General features: G+C 50.2%; 1 long non-coding RNA gene across 1 annotated transcript in view; it reads left to right on the forward strand.

The window, feature by feature from the left end:
• LOC146187830 (uncharacterized) overlaps window positions 1-13,674 on the forward strand; it is a 53,290-nt gene that overhangs the window by 24,791 nt on the left and 14,825 nt on the right. The window lies entirely within an intron of this gene.

Raw genomic sequence — 13,674 nt, forward strand, 5'->3', positions numbered from 1 at the left:
CAGACTATGAAGCCCCATATGTCGCCTGGACCACCGATGTTCGCACAACGGAAAGCCGGGCTTTCGCGCCAGTGCTGTGCAACATCTTTTTAGCCAAATATGACTCGATGCTACGGGACTCTCTTCAAGGCACACGTGTTTTAAGGGTTTTTAGATATGTGGACGATTTTTTAGTAATATTGAACTACCCCGAAAATGACCAGTTTAGCCTTGTGGGAGACCAGATTTTAAATGTTTTTCGCACCTATTCTATTACCTTCGTTTTTACAAATGACATTCCTTCTGACAAGATCATTAGGTGCCTTGATTTAGAATTGAATTTTTACCCAACCGACACGTGTGCTGGAAATATTAAAAAGGCGCTTTTGCCGTATGAAACGGCACATTATACGTTAGTGAAGTACAGCAATGCAAACTTGCGCTTTTTGAACGCCTTAAAGAAGAGTTGCCTTCATGTGATGCAGAAGGCAAGAGCAGAGACATTAGTCTGCCAACCAAGATCCGTATAACTCGTGCTATGGTCTTTCCAGTTGTGAAGTATGGATGCGAGAGTTGGACTGTGAAAAAGGCTGACCGCCGAAGAATTGACGCGTTTGAATTGTGGTGCTGGCGAAGACTCTTCAGAGTTCCTTGGACTGCCAGAAGGTCAAATCAGTCGATATTGTCGACCATAAACCCTGACTGCTCATTGGAGGGTCAAATTCTAAAGTTAAAGCTCAGCTACTTTGGTCATCTGATCAGAAGAGAGGAGTCGCTGGAGAAAGATTTGATGTAGGGAAAGGTTGAGGGTCGCCGGAGAAGGGGTAGGCAGCGAACGCGATGGTTAGATGGCATCCTCGAGGCATTGCAGATGAAGTTATGTGATGTTAAGAAGATAGTGCGAGACCGGAAAGCGTGGCGTGACATGGTCCATAGGGTCACGAAGAGTCGGACACGACTGAACGCCTGAACTGAACTGAACTGAACTGATGCAGCAAAGTCTGGCAGAGCAGGTTGAACGGCTAAAATGTTCTTGGCTCCCGCCCTCGGTTCTGCTGGCGGTGGGGGAATCCTTGGGGAAAGAATTGCAGTTATCTTCAGACTCTGCAAGCCCAGTAGAAGTGAAAACAAGAAAGACAGAAGTCGTCCCTTACTTCCACAAGACTTCACATGGGCTGAAAAAAGTGGCTCAGAAGTTCCGTGTCAGTATGATATTTTCTGCTCCTCGCAAACTGTCCGGTTTGTGCGCCCAAATATCTGGAGACCAGCTGAAAACTGGTGTTTGTAAAACAAAGCACCAGACTATGTGGTTTATCCAATCCCAATATCATGCGGTAAAATCTACACTGTAAAAACGTTTGTTGAAAAATATAGAAATTTTCTGGCAGCTCTCCTGCCAGAAATTTTCTCTACCCATATGTTTTCTGTTTTTAAAATTTTCTGTGATTTAAGTTTTTTCTGTTTACAACTGATAGAAAATTTTTGTCAACTGGGAGCTGGCCAGTTCGAAACCCACCGCCGGACACCCACCGGTAAAATGGGTACAAGCGTCCCCCGGCCCGGCGCCCGGCTCTCTCGGGGGTGTGCGTTTGGAAGAGGCTCTGCTAACCCTGCTGTGCTCCTTAGTGGGCTTAAAGTTTCGAAAAACTAATGACCTGCAAAGGTCGGGTTCTCACAGGTCAGGTAAGGCTAAAAGAAAACAAACTGGGTATGGGCAGCAGTCACAAGGGATTCCAGCACTAAAAATCTTTTTTTATACCGTGGTTTTTGTTTTGTGTTTCTTTTTTTCTGTCTCAGTGAAAATAATGATGCACATATGTCGTTTTTTTTTCTTGTCTTTCATTTTACGTTTGCTGTCTGTAACAACAATAAATATGCATTAGGCGCCAATTTCGTGAATGAACACGGTTTTAAAGCGGAAGCGTATCCAACTGCATCTCGGACTGCGAACGTGCCCCAAGGTTTGACACCGCTAGCATTATTGGTGGGGGGAAATATAAACGTGAGCGTGAAATACTAGAAGCATTTTTGATAAAAATAATAACCAGAAGTGCGTCAGTGATCCATCCGTAACTATCACTGAAATAGAGTGCACGTTTTTATCTTAATAAATGCCATTTCTTCATGTGGTGCGCGAAGTGCGTTGTCTGTAGACTGTGTGTACTGGGACGTCTTTTAAAAAGAGCATTTCTTCATCGGAATCTCGTTATCGTTCCTTAAGTCCACGACCCTCTACATACCGCACTGGCCGCTCGCCGAGCCCCCGCTCCCCGAGCCATCGAGAAAACTAGGAACAGCGACCTGCGGAGGTGAGTCCGCTGACGAGCGAACTGCCGAACATCCTCCATCGCGTTTATTGCAAGATAACGGCTATCAGACGAGTCATGTAACGATGATCCTGAGTGCGCAGCTTCGGGCATAGCGATTTCTATCGACGATTTTCTCATTACCGCGTCAGTTGATACGGGGCCGGACTACTCAGTTATGAGCAGTGGGTTAGCCAGGAAATTGAAGAAAGTTTTACCCGAGGGGACTTCACCTCAGATTTGCACGGCAGAGGACACCTTATCACCCCGCCTGGAAGATGCGTTACGAGAGTTGCAAATGACGGATTTGTTTATGTTGGCGACTTCGTTGTTCTTACCTACTGTACGCGAGACGTCATACTCGGCTTGGACTTCTTACAGGCTAACGGTGCGATAACTAATTTGCAAGAATCACCTGTGACGTTTTCGCCTAGCCAAGCCATTGCGAGATCTATCGTCAATAGTTCACCAACCGCCTTACGTATTACAGCTGCTGACGTTACGGTCCCGCCAAGGTGCGGCATTATGGTCGTGGTAGAAAGCGGCTCACCATTCGACCGCGACGTACTGGCAGAGAGGAACGTGGGCCTGCTTCTTGAGAAAGGGGTCTGCGCTGCAAGAGGACTTGTTCGCTGGCGGGATGGTTGTGCGAAGCTCTGGATTATGAATTTTCGGGACCGAGGTTTGGCACATTGCGAAAGGAACGGCAATCGCGTATGTCACTGACTTTATTGAGCCAGCGAACATCTGTAATCTGGCGCCGCTGTCGCCAGCCAGATGTGATGCACCCGATATACTATCAACTGTGGACATTAATCCGATTCTGTCGTTGGTGGGCGGCGGCAACTCTTAGAGCTCCTTCGGGATTTTGCTGGATGCTATGCAACGTGTTCGAAAGTTGGGCGCACCCCAGTAGCCAAACACCGCATTATGGTTTACACGGAGACCAAGCCAATTTCCCAACACCCATACCGCGTGTCGTCAACGGAACGTGTGGCTATTTGAAGCCAGGTGCTAGAAATGCTTGCCGACGACGTGGTGCAGCCGTCTACCAGTCCCTGGGCTTCGCCTGTAGTGTTGGGGAAGAAAAAAGACAATACCTTGCGTTTCTGCGTCGATTATCGTAAGTTAAATCAGGTAACGAAACGGGACGTATACCCGCTCCCACGTATCGACAACGCATTGGACCGGTTACGCAATGCCAAATATTTCTCGTCGCTTGACCTCAAGAATGGCTGCTGCCAGATAGAAGTGGACGAAAGGGACAAAGAGAAAACAGCGTTCGTCCCTCCGACGGCCTTTACGAATTTAAAGTGCTTCCTTTCGGTCCCTGTTCTGCTCCAACAACCTTCCAACAAATGATGGACACCGTTCTCTCTGGACTGAAGTGGCAAGCGTGGCTAGTGTACCTAGACGACGTCGTCATTTTCGCGTCTAGTTTTTAGGAGCACACGACCGGCTGCGAATGGTACTAAAGGCGCTGCGTTCAGCCAAACTAACGATAAAACCGCAGAAATGCCATTTCGCATTTCAGGAGCTCCGCTTTCTTGGCCATGTTATTAGTGCTGAGGGCGTGAAACCAGATCCCGACAAGACTGCTGCTGTGGAAAACTTCCCTCACCCAACCGACCACAAGTCAGAAGATTTTTGGGGCTTTGTGCCTATTACAGGCGTTTCGTTGAGAGTTTTTCAGCGATTGCCGAGCCTCTTACGCTTCTTATCCGAGACAATATTCAATTTGCGTGGCAAGAAGCTCAAGAGGATGCCTTGAACGAGTTACGCCGGCGACTGCAGGCCGCCTCCATACTTGACCATTTTGATGAAAACGCTGCTACGGATATTCATACCGATGGCAGTAATTTTGGACTCGGTGCCGTTCTGATTCAGGGGCAAAATGGCACTGAGAAAGGTATCGCTCACGCCAGTTGCTCTCTTTCAAAAGCAGATTCAAACTACTCAACCACGGAAAAGGAATGTCTTGCGGTAGTTTGGCCGATAACTAAGTGCCGACCCTATCTTTACGGGCGCCCTTTCAGGGCTGTGAGCGACCACCATTCGTTATGCTGGCTAGCCAACCTCAAAGACCCCTTTGGACGGCTTGCAAGGTGGAGCCTTCATCTCCAAGAGTACGACATTACGGTTGTATACAAGTGTGGCCGTAAGCACAACGCCGATTGCTTGTCGCGTGCACCAGGTGATGCTGCCCCTCCCGACAGCGAAGACGACGACTTCCCGTTTCTTGCTGTAGTCACGACCAGCGACATGGCCCAGCGTCATCGGGCTGACCCCGGTTTAGTCCCCCTTATTGAGCATCAACTGGATGTTAAGTGGATGCAGCTAGCACAGAACCGGGTTAAGTGGAGAAATATGTGAGAGGCCTTCGCCCTGCAGTGGGTATAGTCAGGCTGATGATGATGATGATGCTGCTGCTGCTGCTGATGATGATTGAGCATTTCGAAGGCCTTGATGTAGCTGTCCCACGTGCTTTCCCACGGGGTATATCCTCCTACAGCATTCGCAATCGCGTCCTATATAAGAGAAACTTTCAGTCCAACAAGGAAAGCTTTCTTCTCGTTGTTCCGTCCGACCTCCGGCCAGAAATCTTGCACGCATGCCACGATGAGCCTTCGGCTGGTCATTTAGGAGTAACGCGAACATTAGCACGCATTCGACAAAAGTACTGTTTGCATAAGTTAGTGCCTTCAGTCCAGCACTACGTGAGAACATGCCGAGATTTACAGCGGCGAAAGACACCTCCGCTGAAGCCTGCAGGGCTTCTTCAGCCGCTACCTCCGCCAACAGCCCCTTTCCAGCAAGTGGGCATAGATCTTCTGGGCCTTTTCTCAGCGTCCGCATCAGGGAACAGATGGATAGTAGTGGCGACGGACTACTTAACGCGATATGCCGAGACACAGGCACTTTCCCGTGCAACTGCTGCTGAAGTAGCCCAGTTTTCTCTCAAGACCATCGTACTGCGCCACGGTGCCCCATCGGTTATTATTACTGACCTCGGTACAGCTTTACGGCCGAACTAATGCAGGCTCTCTTCAGTCTTACCCACACAAGTCATCGTAGGACTACTGCTTACCATCCGCAAACAAACGGACTGACTGAAAGCCTCAACAGAACACTTGCAGACATAATTTCCATGTACGTCGACGTTGAACATCACACTTGGGATGAAGTCCTTTCGTATGCAACGTTTGCATACAATACGGCTGAACAGGAGACGACGCGTCTTGCGCCATTCCAGCTAGTCTGCGGTCGTCCTGTCACCACAATGTTGGACGCTATGCTACCCATAAGTCACGGCGACGATGCCACCAACGCCTATGCGGTCGTCGACATATTTCTGCAGCGGGCCGAAGAAGCGCGCCAGCTCGCACGGTGCCGTATTCAACATCAACAACCCCGCGATACTAATCGGTACAACCTCCGACACCGAGACGTTCACTACCAACCTGGCGATCTGTTACGGGTGTGGACACCAGTGCGCCGTCAAGGACTCTCCGAGAAGATACTTCGCCGTTACTTTGGGCCATACGAGGTCATTCGGCGTCTTAGTAACGTGACATTCGAAGTTGTTCCTCGGAGTCAACGACCCTCAATACGGCGGCGCTCAAGTGCAGAAACTGTTTACGTAGTTCGGATGAAATCGTATTATGAGAGGGAGTGATCTTTTGCGCGTGTGCAGCTTTGTGTTCCCTGCTTCTCCTGTTTGCATCTAGTTTGAGGACACTCCCAGCGTCGAGTCGCCGCTTTCGAAGAGGGCGGGTAATGCCGCATGCCTCCGAGGACAAAGCATGGCTCCGAGGACAAAGAACACGAAGCAATGCTGCGTGCCTCTCGAAACCGGGAGAAAGGTGGACGAAGCTGAGTGTGAGACTGATTCGTTCAGGGGTTGCCGCCTTCAACTCGTTAAAATATCAACATATCTGGTTGACACCATAACTCGAAGCTCCTCGATGTAAACTACAATTGCACTCTGCGCAAGAATCGAACATTCCACGTTGATGTCCTCTACAACAGACCTAATACCGCTGCTCAACACAGCAATCGCCTCGACCAGCGTTTTATCAGCGCCAATTGGGCCAGTGTGTGACTGAGTCTGCACCGGCTCCAGTGCTTCACGCGCTGCTCTCCGTGGTTCCTTCTCAATCCTTTTCCTTTTCTGCTTTAGCGCCTCCTCGGCTAAGGCTAACTGGACCTGCAGATCGCGGATAACCTTACCGGTCACCGCGACCAGCGCTTGACTAGCATCTACACTGCGCTCGCCACCCCACATAAGCCCCATTCGTATTAATAAATTCTTCCTTTTTCGAAATTTTCAGCCGCCTTCTCAAAACGTTGTATGGGTACTACCCGCTGAGCGGCCTGTTCAGCGGCCTGTTCAGCGGCCTGTTCAGCGGCCCTCTCAACTCTCGCTCTCCTAAGCTCTTCCTCCACCCAGTTACGTATCTCTGTACCTTGGCGCCCCATGCGCACTCCTGCGTCACCAGTTCGGATGTGCTTATTTTGCATACGAAACCATCTCTTAGGCTATACAGTAACCGCCAGCCTCGTCATACCGCGATCACCAAATTTGTGAGGTACAAGAACGGCAGTAAAAAGTAATACACGAGACGGCGGCACTTGAGAAAACAACACTAATTTAACGGCGCAAAAAACTCGTACAAATGACAAAAGGAAAAAGCAAACACGCGCAATGAACAGAAAACTAGTCTACAAATGAAAAGAAATGACTACTTATATTCTCACGTGGCAGTGAGAAGCCCGCAGGCACAAACGAAAAGACAATCGTAATAACACTGAAGTCAAATCTTTATTGGGCTGACTTGCCCGCAAAAGAACTGAGCAACTAGGCGGCGATCGAAATAATTGTGCTCGGTGGTCGGCGAACAAAGAATGCCCATTTCATTCGTCAGCGCCCAATTTAAACGCGGCGCAGAAAAATCTAGATAAAACCGTGAACGAGACTAGCGTAACCTGTAACATTGTAGAAATACAAGCGCGTTGTTGTAATCCTTCGAGGTACACCGGGTCGGGTAGGCCGATCACCGCGGTCACCCTGAAAGCTACATCCCTGGCGACAGCTGAGGAAGTGGCTGTAGCTCTAGCCGGCGCCCAGAAGAAGGCGTGTTTTGCGGTCTGGGACAGCAAAACTGCCATACGAAATTACAGTCGTGGGTTAATTGTCCCGCAGGCGAGTCGAATATTACACCAATATCCAATCTCGAGAACTGTACTACTGATTTGGACTCCGACGCACACTGGCGTTCCCGGCAACGAATCCGCCCATGCCATGGCTCGAGGGCTCTACCACCGGGCCGGTGGCAGAGAGGGGGGCTTGGAGCGGGGAGCGTAGCGTGTGAGAAATCTTATGGCGAAATTCTACAACACTATCGACTGAGTAGGCAGGTGGCTGCTCCACCGGCCCCTACCCTAAACTGCAGGCAGGCTGTCGCCTGGCGTCACCTTCAGACTGGGACATTTCCGCACCCACTCCTGGTGAGCCATATGCTCCCAGGAGAACGATCAGAATACTATATAAACTGTGACTCGAAAAGGCATGCATCATCCTGGACTGTCCCTTTTCTCCCGCGAGGGGCCTAACTCTGACACCGCAACTGTGGGAGACCATGCTGCGCAGCTCGGAACCTGGGCCCTAGCTAGCGGCATTCGAGCTGGCCGGGACGCCGCCGGCCAACAACTTCTGCCGGCCTGCGTCTGAGGCGGAGCCCCGCAATCCATACCGAGCAATAGAGGGTCGGAGCTCCTTCATCCACTGGTGTAATAAAAGTTCTACTCTCTCGCTATCGAATTATCTGCCTTAACAAAGGAAATGATAAAGCCGCATCTCGCGACAACGAGCATGAACAAGCAAATAATACAGAATTGATTCGTACGCTAGAAAAAGATTGATAAGGCCGCTTGCCGGCAGCTGCCGAAAAAGAACAAATAAACATTTGAATGTTTCGCGGAATTCCTCCACCCTTGAACAAACATCGCCTCGATGTTCCAACATAAACGCTCATGAGTTTACATAATTAAGCATGAAAGCACTTTAGCACGCCTAATACTGCTTGAGGCGTACAACATGCACAATTTCTGGGTGCGCGCGTCGCCGTTGAGACGCTGTCGGGAATGAACTCATAGTACAACTGTCCTACTCGGCTAAGGACGTCGTACGGGCCGAATTATCGGCGTAAAGGCTTTTCACTGAGTCCACGCCGGCGAATCGGCGTCAAAGCCCAGACTTGATCTCCCGGCTTGTACTCAGCGTAGCGATGCTATAAGTTGTATCTCCGGGTGTCGGTGCGCTCCTGGTTTTTAATACGCAAATTGTCAGGCTTCCTCTGCACGATGCAGGTAAGCGGCGACGTCGAGGTTGTCGTCTTTCTCCTGTCACGTGCGGTAGCATAGCGTCAAGCGTTGTCGTGGACTCCCTGCAGTAAACAAGCTTGAACGGGTCGCCCTGGTTGTCTGCTGGATAGCCGTGCTATACGTGAAGATCACGTACGGCAAGGTTTGCGCCCCATGTCTTGTGTTTGGCGTCGACCTACATGGCGAGCGTGTCCGGTATCGTTTTATTCAGACGTTCCGGAGTCCATTCATCTGCGGGTAGTAGGTGGTCGCCCCCCTGTGGCTTCTCTGGCTGTACTTCAAGATGGCTTGGGTGAGCTTTGCTATAAATTCTGTTCCCCTGTCCATGATGAAGCCCGTTATACCTAGCGGCACGGGCAGAGGTAAATTATTTTATGTTTTTTTTGGGAAGCCTCACCATATCATATGTCCATTATGAGCGCTTCAGGCAGCCGTGTAGCGGGAGAATTCGCTCGACAAAAAGCTTAGCAACTTCTGCTGCAGTACCGTTGGACATTGCTTTCGCTTCGGCGTAACGGGTCCTGTAATCGGTTGCCACGATGGTCCGTTTGTTCTTCGCTGATGAATTTGGGAAGGGGCCGAGGAGGTACATCCTAATTAGTTGAAAGGGCTTAAACGGCGGCGGTATTTGGTGCAGTAGATCGGATTCTCTAAATGGTTGCGTCTTGTGTCACTGACACTGACGGCACGTTTTCACATGATGAGCAACGTCGCCAGGTAAGTGTGGCCAATATTATTTCTTTTGTTTCCTGTACAACGTGCGCGCAAACCTGAGATGCAGCGCTTTCGGTTCATCGTGCAGCGCCTGTAGAAGCTTCTCTGAGGTTTTAAAGCACGACAGGGAGCTGCGCTGTTCTGTTGGCTGCGAAGTTCTTCACGACGACGTCATTGTTTAATACGAATGACAATAACTGACGCCTTAACACAGCAGAAGGAAAAGCGAGCTTTCCTTCAAGGTAATCAGCTAGCGCTTTCAACTCAGTGTGCGAGCGCTGCTCCTGTGCAAACCTGATGGCGTTTGTTGGTCAAAGGAAGGCGTCTTCGTAGCCTTTCTTCGGCGGCGCGTTAACGGGGGCTCGTGACGAGCAGTCTGCATCGGAATGCTTGCGGCCAAACTTGTAGACGACTGTGATGTTGAATTCTTGAAGACGGAGGCTCCATCGCGCAAGGTGGACGGGGAGATCTTTAAGTCAGTGAGCCAACACAGAGCATGATGGTCGCTCAGAATCCTGTATCGTCGTCCGTAAAAATAGGTGCGAAATTTTGATGTGGCCCAAATGATGACAAGGTATTTTTGCTCCGTCGTCGAATAGTCGGCTTCAGGTTTACAGAGGGAACGACTAGCTTACGCGATTACTTTTTCTTGTCCATCAATTTTCTGAACAAGAACGGCACATAGATCGAGACTGCTTGCGTCGGTGTGCATTTCTTTCTCCGCATTTTCGTCGAAGTACCCGAGTACAGGAGAAGACTGTAAGCGGCGCTTAAGTTGCTTCAAAGCATCATTTTGCGGCGGTTCCCATTTAAAAGGTACGTCAGCCATTGCAAGCTGCGGCAATGGTTGCGCAACGCGCGAAAAATTCGTGTCAGATCGCCGATAGTAAATGCACAGCCTAAGTAACCTGCGTACAGCTTTTTTGTCGGCTGGATGTGGAAATTGTGCGATCGCAGCTGTTATCTCTAGGTAACGGCGAACACCATCGTTGCTAATGATGTGACCTAGGCACCGCAGTTTCTACTAGGCGAACATTTCTCTGCTTTTAAAGTTAGCCCAGTTCACTTGATAGCTTCAAGCACTGCCCGAAGCCTTTTCACCTGTTTACTCACTCCCTTGCACCTTATGCGGGCGCACGTTAGCCAAATAAAGAGTTGACTTTAGTCTTATTACGACTGACTTTTCTTTTGTAACATCTGGGGGGGGGGGGCGTACTGCCCCTTGATTCGATCTACTTCTTGAAGCGAAGACCTCAGCCTATTTCCTGGCGCCCTGACGGACCAGTCTAGACTACACGTCACTGAGCCAGGCGCCGACTTCAAAGGCTCCTACCCATTCGGGTTAGAGCCCTTGCAGCCTGACGCCGTTCTACTCCAGAAGGACCAAACGTCGTTAATGGCCCAGTCTATGGTACCTGTTGTGATCGAGCAGCCCCGACAGGCCCCCATTTACAGAGGAACCGAGGGTAACCTAAGTATCCGCTCACTCTCTCGGTCTCATTTAGTGAACTTGAAGTGGGGAAAAAAGGTGGTGACGCTCGCGTTGCGTGGCTCAGCATTGAGGAGTGTTAGGTTTGGGTCGCGAGTGCCTGAGTAGCGTACCGGTGCCACCAGTTATTACGGTCGTGGCTCGCGTGCTCAGCTCTCCGCTGACGCCAGTTGTTACGTGCGGCGCGCGGCCCCTCGGTAGCGTGGCCTGGCGGCTCCGTGGACGGCGGACGGCATGAACGGTCCCAGCAAAGACGAGGCGTCTTCCAACGAAACAACCTTTACTGCAACATCATGAAGAAACGGGCAGTGATGCTGACCCGGAGAGATTACAGACACTCTCACACAGCTGGTGTCTAGCGATGTGCCAACGGCGCGTCAAAGTAGTCTCTCTCGCAGCGGAGTCAGCCGCTTCTTTATATAGGCATGCCAGTTCACAGGGAAAGGGAGAGAGCCCTTCAAGTTCAGACAAGGCGATGACTCAATCGCAGGTGGCGCGACCACATCTCCTCCTCCTCCTGCAGACAGGAGAGGGCTACGCACTCTCCCTCGAGCTCCAGGCTTGGCCAGGTTTTACACGCACACGCACGCACACACATTTGGCGCATGGCAGGATCACGCTGAAACATGTCCGCGGGAGGAAGCGTTGCGCGGCCGATGAACGGCGCCGAAATGGCCGATCCGCTCGCGGTTCTGCCGTTCTGCCAGTTGCTATGCGGTGGCCGCGTCTGCTGTCCCACTTGTCGGTGGAGAAACGTAACAGGAGGCGGAGTGGCCACACAGCTGCAGCAGTAGCCGCTTTCTCTCTTTCTGTCGATCGGTCTCCCCTTGAACTTGAAGAGGAGGAAGGGAAAGTGGCGACACCCGCATCAGGTGACCTAACACTGAGGGGGTCGAGCGGCCGCATAGATGCATCCTGTGAAGGAGGGGCATGTCTGTTGCGGGCGTGGCGGCTATCACTGGGCAGCGTTGCACAAGCGTGTGCTACACTGGAGTGAGTAGTCATGGTGTCGCTCGCGCGTCCTCAACTTCGGCATCTCCCCTCTCCCATCAGTCACTCCTCAGCCCTCACGGACAGGAGTTCACGTGCGGTGCTCACTGAATCTCGGCTCCGAGCTGCTCATAACTCCGTGTCATAACTTGCTCCGCCGTGTCACAACATCAGCTCATAACCTCCGCGTCTTTACTTGCTCTCTTCGCCTTCAAGCGCGTTTCCTTCTCTCTTTCTCTCCCCCTAAGATCCCACCCCAGACCTTTCGGCCGCAGCGAGTGCATTGTAAAGGGGTACATTGTGCCTGTTTTCGCTCAATTCTGAAGATGATGTATGGAAAGCTGAGAACGTTACTGCGACGCGCGTTTGCTTCACGTCGCAATGGATAAAGCCGGGCATTTCGATACTGCGGCGCAGGTTCGCCGTGCTCGACGTGCTGAAGTACAACGGTTACGAAGGCAGGCACTGATTCTGATACTGCAGCTAAACGGTGTAAGGATCTAGAAGCACAAAGACTGAGGAAACGTGCCGAGCGTGCTCAGGAAACTGCTCAAGACACTGAGCGTCGTCGTGAAAAAGATGCCGAAGCGAAGAGGAAGAAACGTGCGGTAGAAACTCCAGGACAACGGGCTGCGCGACTGCAAGTAATGGAAAGGTATAGCAGGAATAAGCAGTGCTACGCAGTTCGCATTTGATTAACTATACAAATCGGCTGTAATATTTTTCGAAGGGTTTGTGTTCAATGGCAGTGGCCAGACGCCTCGCATTACAGTGGGGCTGTATTCAAACCACTTTGTAGTTCCATACCCACCAGCTTTCTATATGAGTACAAGCACTTCCGTGTCCTCGTTCTCGAAGCTCCTGGGGCGAAATGAGTACAAACAGGCTTTGGTCAACTCACCCTTCGCTCGTCGGAGGGTTTACCTCTCATAGGTAGCTTTTAAAGCTAAAGAATCTTAGTTCAAAGAAGCTCTTCACCGATGCGGTGGCGGTGTGCTAGAGCTGGTCCAAATTGCGTCGCAAAATTATTCCGCGGCTTGTTTGGTTATTTAACACAAATATTCCATATATCTAATAAGATGAAGTTTCCGTGTTGTTTATGCTCCAGCATCTATTTTTTTTGTAAATGTTAACTATTATAAATCTCCTTTGTTAATAAAGGCAGCATTTCCAATTTCTAGCTGGAAGCTCTACAGGCAGTTGTGGCTGGAAGCGGGACCTGAGCAGTGCCACAATTTGCTTCGCACGATGCAAAAGTAGGCAGTTTATTCTTAAGAAAATTATTTCGAACCCAGCTTTCTATAGTTTTCTTACCAGATGTAGACTTTGACACTTCTTTCTGGAAGATGTTGCATTTATTTATAATATACTATCGATGCCAGCATTTCTGATGCATTTCATGAACCCCTGATTACAGCCATGTCCGGTAGTGGCACCTTAGCCATGTTATCATTTGTAGCCCACGATGAAAGGTTCCACATTTTCTTGGTACAGATAAATCGATATATCATCCTTTATTGATTTGGATTTCCCACCCCCTTAGCATGTTTAAAAAGATAAAACACGCTGAAAGTGCTTTCTATTCGCCAGATAGCGTACCTATGAGTCTACGGAAATGCATCATAAGTCGACGACGACGGTTCTGCATTGGTGGATTTTTGAGTCATTTTTAACGCGAGAGCCTATGTTGTCTAAAGAATGGCTGCACCAGAGGATGACGACAAAACGTATCGGCAGAGTGTCATCAGGGCGTATCCGCGAGGATTGGCACTTAAGCAAAAAAAAAAAAAAAACACGGATATGATGGCGTTT

This window comes from Amblyomma maculatum, chromosome 5 (genome assembly GCF_055883805.1).
Source record: "Amblyomma maculatum isolate TAMU_Amacu chromosome 5, ASM5588380v1, whole genome shotgun sequence".
Classification (NCBI taxonomy): Eukaryota; Metazoa; Arthropoda; class Arachnida; order Ixodida; family Ixodidae; genus Amblyomma; species Amblyomma maculatum.